The 11008-nt window shown below is 39.0% G+C and overlaps 1 protein-coding gene across 4 annotated transcripts in view; it reads left to right on the forward strand.

Annotated features, from left to right (window-relative positions):
- SPIDR (scaffold protein involved in DNA repair) overlaps positions 1–11008 on the forward strand; it is a 401999-nt gene that overhangs the window by 142994 nt on the left and 247997 nt on the right. The window lies entirely within an intron of this gene.

The raw sequence follows: 11008 nt of genomic DNA on the forward strand, positions 1-11008 counted from the left end.
TCATGCTTTAATAGATGAAACTATTTACTTTCTGTGTTAAATCAGAGGTATAAACAAGACGTACCGTGATAACATAAAGGGAAATGATAAACTGCAGAGTGGAAAGGAGAGTCGTGCCCAGGGAGAAGCTCACCAGGGAGGCAGTGATGGAACTGTCTTAATGCACAATTATGTTTCACCTTGTCATAGAAATAATTTTAAATTGCTTGAATGAAACTATGGAATTTGAGACTAAAGCAGTAAGAAGTAACAGCTAACCAAGGACTTTTGATACGATGCCAAGTAGTTTGGATTTCATTGAGTGGATAGCCACAGATGGGTGCAAGTACAGGGTGGCTGTCATTATGTCTGCATTTACGAAGGTCATTCAGGTGGGCCTTATGAACAGTAGGTTGGAAGAATCAGGTACTAGACTTAGGAGGTCAGCTAATGCCAGACTATTATAATAACTAAGAGGCATCTGAATATTAGTATATGTCTTGTTACCAGTATTCTCATACTACCTGCACTTCCCAGAAAAGAAATGCATTTGTCTAGAAATCTTTACTGTCTCAATAAATGTTAATTCTGTTCTTATTCTTGCTCAGGCCAAATACACTGGAGTCATTCTTGTACTCTCATTTTCACTCCTTGTCCATAAACAAGTCCTATTGACTCTATCTTCAAAGAATATCTAGAATCTGACCATTTCATACCTCTCCTGTCACTCCCTAGATCTGTCCTGGATTGCTGCAGACTCTCCTAACTAGCTTCCCTGCTTTATCCCTTGTTCCCTCCAGTCTGTCTCAACACAGCTCATCATTTGACTTCCGTGCTGGCTTCTTATCACGTCCAAAGGAAATACCCAGGTTCACACATCTGAAGATAGAAAGCCTGTTTCTTCCCCGCTTGATCATTTCAAACTGATTTGATCTTCTTTTTTCCTGCCCAGGCTCCAGCTGACCACATTTAGTCCCAGGCAGAACATGAATGGGCTGTTTTCTAAAAAGCTGGAGTGAACTTTTGGAGAAAACTAAGACTACTAATCAGTATGCTGGGGCCACCAGAATATAGTCCTTTTTCTTTTGGCATTTGGAAGGCCTACATGATCATAAGAATTGTTAAAGTCAAATTATTTGACCTAAGTCTGAGATACTCTCATTTAAATGCAATCCTAAGATCCTAGTCGGGTATTAAATTCTGTTTATATAATCGTGCTAATGTAAATTTGTTGATTATTTGTTAACTCTTGGAGTCAGGCTATGGCCGGAGCACAGAGATTTGACATAGGTTATAGGATATACTGTGAACGTTAACCTTGACAATGAAAGTGGAATTAGGTAGAATTAAAATTGTATAGCATGTTGGGGAGGGAAAACGTGGAGCAGGGTGTATGCCCTTCCTCATTTTACAATGCTAGGAACCCCAAAACGCTATGCCAAGTGAGTAAAATAGGGAATAGGGTTTGTTAAATATATTGTTTAAAACTTCACAAGTAACTAACAGAATCACCCCAAATAAAACCATTTTAGTAATTGATACATGTATTATTTTTCGGGGAAAGACATAAAACACTATTTTTAAAAGAGTAAAATGTGCACTGATTATATTGCACAGTAGTTTGGAGTGTGTGCAGCAAGATGAATTACAATCATCACAGTTTATGATAACCAGTGTCAAAGTGTGTATTAAAGACAGAATTGTGTACACATAGGAAGCAGAGAGACTTAAAAAACCCCTGATGTCCATCACTGACCACTTGTGTTTGCTCATGATTGTGTGTGTGTGTGTGTCTGTATGTGTCTGTGTGTGTGTGTGTGTGTGTGTGTGTGTGTGTGTGTGTCTGCACACTTACATGCATGCTGGGTAACAGTGACAGGGAAAAAATGGTGGACACTTGACGAATTGACCTGAAGAAGACAAAAAGTATCAATTTCAGGGAATACTAGAACATACGTTTTATAGCAGGATACTAGGTAGGCTAGCCTTCTGAAGATAAAGAGAGACAGAACAATAATGTAGGCGGAAAATTCCAAATTACTTTGTGGTCAATGTTTGGAAAATGGACAACTTAACATTAGTGGCAACAGTTATGTTATGAAAAGTATTTCTGTTAGAAAGACTTACTCTCCTCTTTCAGAGAATAATTTCAGTATCTCTCCCCTTATACTAACTTGCTTCACTGGGTCCTTTCTTGAATAGTTATTTGTTATCCTCGTAATAGATATTAATTAAAGATAACCTACTTAGGAAGACTTGACAGTTGACATGAGTGTAATTGGACCCTGACTACCTGTGTATTTCAAAAACAAAAAACGCATTAAACTCAGTAGTCACAGACATATTTTATTATTCTGTCATTTACTCAGTTTAGTATTATTTTTATTTTTTTATAATACTTTAAGTTCTGGGGTACATGTGCAGAATGTGCAGGTTTGTTACATTGGTATACAGATGCCATGGTGGTTTGCTACATCCATCACCCCATCATCTACATTAGGTATTTCTCCTAATGTTATCTCTCCCCACTTCCCCCACTCCCTGCTATCCCTTCCGTAGTCTCCCTGTTTCCGCCAACAGGCCCCAGTGTGTGATGTTCCCCTTCCTGTGTCCATGTGTTCTCATTGTTCAGCACCCACTTATGAGTGAGAACATGCAGTGTTTGGTTTTCTGTTCTTGTGTCAGTTTCCTGAGAATGATGATTTACAGCTTATTCCATATCCCTGCAAAGTACATGAACTCATCCTTTTTTATGGCTGCATAGTATTCCATGGTGTGTATGTGCCACATTTTCTTTATCCAGTCTGCCATTGACAAGCCGTTGGGTGGTTCCAAATCTTTTCTATTGTAAACTGTGACACAGTAAACATACATGTGGATGTGCCTTTATAATAGAACGATTTATAATTCTTTGAGTATATACCCAGTAATGGGATTGCTGGGTCAAATGGTATTTCTAGATCCTTGAGGAATCACCACACTGTCTTCCACAATGGTTACACTAATTTACACCCCACCAACAGTGTAAAAGCATTCCTATTTCTCCACATCCTCTCCAGCATCTGTTTGTCTGCTGATTTTTTTTATGCTCATTATTCTAACTGGTGTGAGATGGTATATCATTGTGGTTTTGATTTGCATTTCTCTAATGACCAGTGATGATGAGCTTTGTTTCATGTTTGTTGGCTGCATAAATGTCTTCTTTTGAAAAGTGTTGTTCATGTCCTTCACACACTTTTTGATTTTTTTTTTTTTTTCTTGTAAATCTGTATTAGTTCTTTGTAGATTCTGGATATTAGCCCTGTGTCAGATGAGTGGATTGCAAAATTTTTTCCCCATTCTGTTTAACATTTATTCTAATGATAGTTAATAATAGTTTCTTTTGCTGTGCAGTAGCTCTTTAGTTTAATTAGATCCCATTTGTCTATTTTGGCTTTTGTTGCCATTGCTTTAGGTGTTGTAATGAAGTCCTTGCCTATGCCTATATCATGAATGGTATTGCCTAGGTTTTCTTTTAGGATATTTGTGGTGTTAGATCTTATGTTTAAATCTTTAATCCTTCTGGAGTTAATTTTTGTATAAGGTGTAAGGAAGGGATCCAGTTTGAGCTTTCTGCACATGGCTAGCCTGTTCTCCCAGCACCACTTACTAAATAGGGGAATCCTTTCCCCATTGCTTGTTTTTGTCAGATTTGTCAAAGATCAGATGATCTTTGTGGCGTTACTTCTGAGTCCTCTGTTCTATTTCTTTGGTCTATACCTCTGTTTGGTACCAGTACCCTGCTGTTTTGATTACTGTGGCCTTGTAGTACAATTTGAAGTCAGGTAGCATGATACCTCCAGTTTTGTTTTTATTTGCTTAGGATTGTCTTGGCTATGCGGGCTTTTTTGTGGTTCCATATGAAGTTTAAGGTGGTATTTTTTCAATTCTGTGAAGAAAGGCAATGGTAGCTTGATGGGGATAGCATTGAATTTATAAATTGCTTCGGGCAGTATGGCCATTTTCACAGTGTTGATTCTTTCTAACCATGAGCATGGAATGTTTTACTATCTGTTTGTGTCCTGTCTTATTTCCTTGAGCAATGGTTTGTAGTTTTCCTTGAAGAGGTCCTTCACGTCCCTTGTTAGTTGTATTTTATTCAACTTGTTAGGTATTTTCTTTTTGTAGCAATTGCGAATGGGAGTTAACTCATGATTTGGCTCTCTGTTTCCCTGTTATTAGTGTATAGGAATGCTTGTAATTTTTGCACATTGACTTTATATCCTGAGACTTTGCTGAAGTTGCTTATCATCTTAAGGAGATTTGGGGCTGAGACGATGGGGTCTTCTAAATATACAATCATGTTGTCTGCGAATAGAGACAATTTGATTTCTTCTTTTCCTAATTGAATATGCTTTATTTATCTTGCCTGATTCCCCTGGCCAGAACTTCCAGTACTATGTTGAATAGGAGTGATGAGAAAGGGCATCCTTTTCTTGTGCCAGTTTTCAAAGAAAATGTTTCAGTTTTTGCCCATTCAGTATTGTGTTTGCTGTGGCTTTGTCATAAATAGCTCTTACTAGTTTGAGATACATTCCATCAATACCTAGTTAATTGAGAGTTTTTAGCATTAAGGGCTGTTGAATTTTGTCAAAGGCCTTCTCTGCATCTGTTGAGATAATCATGTGGTTTTTGTCTTTGGTTCCGTTTATGTGGTGGATTCCATTTATAGATTTGCATATGTTGAACCACCTTTGTATCCCAGGGATAAAACCGACTTGATCGTGTTGGATAAGCTTCTTGATGTGCTGTTGGATTCGGTTTGCCAGTATTTTATTGCATCAGTGTTCATTTTCATTTTTAGTTGTATCTCTGCCAGGTTTTGGTATCAGGATGATGTTGGTCTCATAAAATGGGTTAGGGAGGATTCCCTCTTTTTGTATTGTTTGGAATACTTTCAGAAGGAATGGCACCAGCTCCTCTTTGTACCTCTGGTAGAATTCGGTTATGAACCCGTCTGGTCCTGGACTTTTTTTGGTTGGTAGGCTGTTAATTGCTCCCTAATTTCAGACTTTGTTATTGGTCTATTCAGTGATTCAGCTTCTTCCTGGTTTAGTTTTGGGAGAGTCTAAGTGTCCAGGAATTTATCCATTTCTTCTAGATTTACTGGTTTATGTGCATAGAGGTGTTTGTAGTGATGGTAGTTTGTATTTCTGCGGGATCAGTGGTGATATCCCCTTTATCATTTTTTATTGCATCTATTTGATTCTTCTCTCGCATCTTTTTTATTAGTCTGGCCAGCAATCTGTTTATTTTGATCATCTTTTGAAAAAAAAAAAAACAGCTCCTGGATTCATTGATTCTTTGAAGGGTTTTTTTGTGTGTGTGTCTCTGTCTTCAGTTCTGCTCTGATCTTAGTTATTTCTTGTCTTCTGCTAGCTTTTGAGTGTGTTTGATCTTGCTCCTCTAGTTCTTTTAATCATGACATTAAGGTGTCGATTTTAGATCTTTCCTTGCTTCTCTTGTGGGCACTTAGTGCTGTAATTTCCCTCTAGACCCTGTTTTAATGTATCCCAGAGATTCTGGTACGTTGCATCTTCATTCATACTGGTTTCAAAGAACGTCTTTATTTCTGCCTTAATTTCATTATTTATCCAGCAGTCATTCAGGATCAAGTTGTTCAGTTTCCATGTAGTTGTACCGTTTTGAATGTGTTTCTTTTTTTTTAAGATGGAGTTTCACTCTTGTTGCCCAGGCTTGAGTGCAGTGGAGCAATCTCGGCTCACTACAACCTTCTACTCCCGGGTTCAAGCAATTCTCCTACCTCAGCCTTCCCGGTTGCTGGGAATACAGGCATATGCCACCATGCCCAGCTAATTTTTTTATATTTTTAGTAGAGACAGCGTTTCATCACTCTGGCCAGGCTGGTCTTGAACTCCTAACCTCAAGTGATCCACCCGCCTAGGCCTCCCAAAGTGCTGGGGTTACAGGCGTGAGCCACCACACCCAGCCTTGAGTGAGTTTCTTAATCCTGAGTTCTAACTTGATTGCACTGTGGTCTTAGAGTCTGTTTGTTATGATTTTCATTCTTTTGCATTTGCTGAGGAGTGATTTACTTCCAATTATGTGGTCAGTTTTAGAGTAAGTGCGATGTGAGGTGTTTTGTTTTGTTTTGTTTCGTTTGAAGATAGGATCTCACTCTGCGAGTCCGGTATTTGAATAGGGACGCCAGTTAGTGTAGTGATGTGATCATAGCTTACTATAACCTCAAATTCCTGAGCTCAAGAGACCCTCCTGCCTTAGCCTCTCAAGTAGCTGAAACTACAGTATACACCACTGCCTGGTTAATTTTTATTTTTATTTTTGTAAAGTTGGGGGTCTCACTGTGCTGTTCAGGCTGGTCTCAAACTCCTGGCCTCAAGCTGTCCTTCTGTCCTGGCCTCCCAAAGTGCTGGGGTTACATGTGTGAGCAACCATGCTCAGTCATGTGCTTAGATTTTTTTTATGTGTAGTCTCTTTGTTATTTAAAACCAAAGACTTTTCAAAGAGCAGTTAGCTGATTAAATAACTCATTCATGCATTTGTTCAGCAAATGTTATCCTTTAAGTTAAATACTATCCATCTTTAAGAACTCTGTTTCATCTGCTAGGCATATGCATGGATAGAAATTACTAGATCTCTTGGTGTGTCTTCTTTTTTTTTTTTTTTTAAGTTAACAGTACAGTTTAATGAATTATTATAAAGAGAACAGCCAAGTGTAACTATCACCCAGATCAGGAAACAGAACATTACTAGTGCCCTATAAATCCCTGGAATGTCCTTCCTCATCAAAACCCTCCTCTCAACTTGGTGCAGTGGCTCACACCTATAATCCCAACACTTTGAGAGGCCAAGCTGGGAGGATCACTTGAGTCCAGGAGTTCAGTGTTGCAGTGAGTCATGATGGTGCCACTGCACTCCAGCCTGGGCAACTGAGTCCCTGTTTCTAATTAAACAAACAAACAAACCCTTCTTCTCTCTCCCTAAAAGTAATCATTTTCCTAACTTTTGTGGTAATGATTTCTTTGCTTTTCTTTGTAGCTTTCTGTGTTCGCTGTATTTAGGGATACAGTATTTAGTATTCCTAAATACTGTAATCTCATTTTTTTTCCTGTTTTTGATCTTTATTAAATCTTTCTGTTCCTGTTTCTTAATCATTTAATGTCTTTGCTATCATATATTAGTATTTGTAGTCTCTTTATGGCACTTTCTCTTTGGTGATTAGCACTTGACTAGGAATCCTCTTTTTCAGTACAAGTTCTGTTGAAACCCTTACTGTGTCCAGCCACAGCAATAGGTCTCACAGAGTCCATTTCTCAACCTGAAGCATTGTCTATCTTTGCATTTTAAACAAGCCCTATGTCTTAGCATAATGAAGTAAGGGGAAAAAACCCATCACTCACAATTTCTTATTCTTAATTATCATTTATCTGAGAGATACTTTGTCCTTGGCTTATAAGGATACTTGATTACTTGGATTAGACATGCCAGTCATCCTTTCTGTTCTTCAGAAAGTCACGTCAGCAACTTAGCTTTATTTTTCAGTTTTCTCATCTGCCAAAAAGGGAAATTGATATGTTCCTTAACTATTTCATAGGGTCGTTGTGCATCAAGTAAGAGACTGGCCTAGAAAATGCCTTGAAGAGCTGATGGCAGTGACAGTGGCTGCCATCCTTGCATGTGTGCCAGGCCAGGCACCTTGTGGTACATTTGCTGCAATGCGTCTGTGATTTTAGTGCTCTTGGGGTAGCTACTACTGTTTCTATTTAAAACTGAGGACGCTCTTGTAAGAGAGACATAGATAAAGTATTTGGGGATTTTCAAGGGAAGGAATAGTTTCTTCTGGCTAGAAATCAGAAAAATCTTCCTGGACAAGGTGATATTTTGGCTGTCTTGTAGCAGTTACGGAAAATGTTGCCTGGTAGCACCAAAGTGGCCTTTTATGTACTAGTCATCTAATTGCAACACATTGTTCTTTGTTTGTAAAATGAGTATATCCCCTGCTTAGATTAAAAGCTTGCTTCTGCCAGGCATGGTGGCTCACGCCTGTAATCCCAGCGCTTTGAGAAGCTGAGACAGGAAGATCACTTGAGCCTAGGACTTCAAGACCAGCCTGGGCAACAAAATGAGACCCCACCCCTACAAAAAATATGAAAATTAGCTGGATGTTTTGGTGGTGCAAGCCTGTCATCCCAGATACTTGAGAGGCTGAGGTGGGATGATCCCTTGAGCCCAGGTTATTGAGGCTGCAGTGAGCCAAGGTCATACCACTGTATTCCAGCCTGGGCGACAGAGCAAGACCTTGTCTCTAAAAATAAAACAAAAGCTTGCCTCAAGCACATTTTTAGTGTAAATTGCCCTTGCTTTTTTCTCTCTCAGACAAGGAAGAGCTTACCCTGCTTTATTTTCTCCTGGTAAGGAAGGCCTTGGAGGGTGTTTTGTAGGAAGAGCTTTAGAATGCTCAGTGGAGAGGGTAGCCCTGTCCCTGACCTGGTGGCACAGTCATAGGAGCACCGCTTGGTATTGCTTCCAGGCCTATTTAGTCACCACATGAGCTGTCCTGTGCAGCACTGCGGTGATAGCTAACATCATAAAATGTTCTTCTACAAGTTACTTGGTGCTATAGATCTTAATCACAATTCATAGTTTCTGGAATATTGTCAGGATTTATCATGGAAATCTTCAAAGAAACTGTAGTCAGGCAGTATGATACATCTTAGGTACGTAAGTATTTCTTCTGTAATACTATTTATGTATTTCTATAATAGCTTGCATTTATAAAATCTATCAGGGCCTATGGAGCTGCCCATGACAAGAATTAGTTTCTGAAGAGAATTGGTGTTGCTTCGGCAGGGAGCTGAGCATGGCTGGGGGCTGCCATGGCAAATACTGCAGTGCGCAGAACCAAATGCCTGTGCTCAGCTGGCACACTTGAACTTGAGCAGACCACTGGGTGCTTGAGAGCGGAAGTGGCCATGGAGCCCTGACAGCTGCTGCTGTCAGTGGGTTACAGGGGAGGCTTTAGGCCTGTGCATGTTGGGGATGAGCCCTGAGTCGAGTGTACGTACAAGTTCAACAATTCTTAAATTATGTCTCAAAATGCTCCTGCAGCCACTGTAGCTCCTAAATCTGGGGCTTTTCCCTTTGGTTCTGGAGACTCTAGTTCTGTACACACTGCTCTGGCTGCCCTGCTGAGGAAAAATTTTATGGGCTGAAGTGACCTCCATATTATCCTGAATTTTTCTCCAATTTATCAATTAAAGATGAGCTACTTTTCATTAACAAAACACCTGTTGTGGCAGAGCATCTGTATGTTCACTTCTTAGTGCCTTTCTTTACAAGTTGGTTTCACTCCTTTGTTCCCTCCCCTAGAGTGAACCGCAGAAACTCGTTCATATGCTGCTTGTACATTATGCTTGTTCATATCCTTCCCTCATTCTGTTTTCTTGCCTTAAGTAATAGTTGTCCAAGACAGTGCTCATGGGAGGCAGTGTGGCCCAGGGCCCAGTATACGGGCATGTGCCATGGACTCCTAGATAAAGGAAGGGATGGAAAATTTGAAGTTGAATGGGAAATGAATGAAGCAAAAGTGAGAGAGAGAAAGAAATAGAAACACAATTAAGCTGTACAAATAAAATCTTAGCACCATTTAAATAATAATTTTTATTATTCACTATTAACCAGTTGGCTGAAGTGGTAGAGAGACTCATAGCAAGATGGTATGTTGTACCCTTCATTTTTGCTCTTCTCAATTTGTGTATTTTTTCATTTTTTAAAATTAAAAAGCACAGAGAGTAATAGAAACACATAAGCATACTCACAACCTAGAATTAGTAACACATGTTAATCCTTCGTTTTTTTTTTGTCTCTCATACTTTTATAATAGAAACAATATGACACACAAATTTGAAACCTTCTGGGTTCCCCTCCTGAGTCATACTCCTCTTTCTCTCTCCTTAGAGACAGTGGCTTTCATGAGTTTTCTGTGACTCCTTCTATTTATATTTTTATACTTGTATTCATAAACAATATTGCATTGATTTCTGTTTTTTTTTAATTACATTATAGATGTCATACTCTATATATCCTGTTTATCTCCTTTCTTTTCTTAAGACCTCTCTGATAACTTTTACACATCTGGTTCACCTCATTTTAATTGCCATACAGTGTTCTGTTATGTGAACACACCATGGTTTGCCCATCCCACTGATTTATGCCGGGTACAGTTTTCTACTCATATAAACAACACTGAGATGTGTATTCTTGTTTAGATCTCTTGGTGCATCTGACAGTTTCTGGGTACCTACCTAGGGTGCCTGGGGTAGAGGCTATGCACACTCTAAACTTTAGTTATCTCACTTAATCCCAACAAATGTTCCCTGGGACAGGTGGCAGGATCTCCATTTTACACATGAGAAAATTGAAGTGTTGAATGCTGTAGAATTTGGCCAACTTAACAAGGAAACCAGTATTTGAATCCAGATCAAATCCACCCATTTCAATCTAGACCTCTAATACCCAGCAGTCCACATAATTCTTCAACTGTTAGCCTTTCTGATCATTGGAACAGTTGCAGCTAGCTAGTAACATACATGATTTCAAAGCAGAGAATAAAATCATGAGGAGGTCCATCCTTAAGAAGGAGAAGAATCACAGTGGCCATATTCTCCTTGTGGTTATCAAAGGATTTGAGACTTGGAGTAAAAAGCATGCTCCTTAGGATGATGGGTCTAAGGTTTCTATTTATACAAAACTATTTCTTCATGACAGAGACTGTTGTGTTGCTTAAAATGCATATATTAAATGCAACATGCAAGCCTATTTTGATTGAAGAACATTGTTGTAGTGAGCACGGTAATATATCTGTTTTACTTTGTAAAATGTGGAGACCATTTTCTCCAGGCAAAGAGTGCTATCTGTATGTGGATCTTTTTTTCATGACACTTTATTCACACTTGAATTGTCTGTCTTTTGACTTCATTTTTGCTTTATTCTTTTCTTCAACTTCTAG

The sequence above is a fragment of the Saimiri boliviensis genome, chromosome 15 (genome assembly GCF_048565385.1).
Source record: "Saimiri boliviensis isolate mSaiBol1 chromosome 15, mSaiBol1.pri, whole genome shotgun sequence".
Taxonomy (NCBI): Eukaryota; Metazoa; Chordata; class Mammalia; order Primates; family Cebidae; genus Saimiri; species Saimiri boliviensis.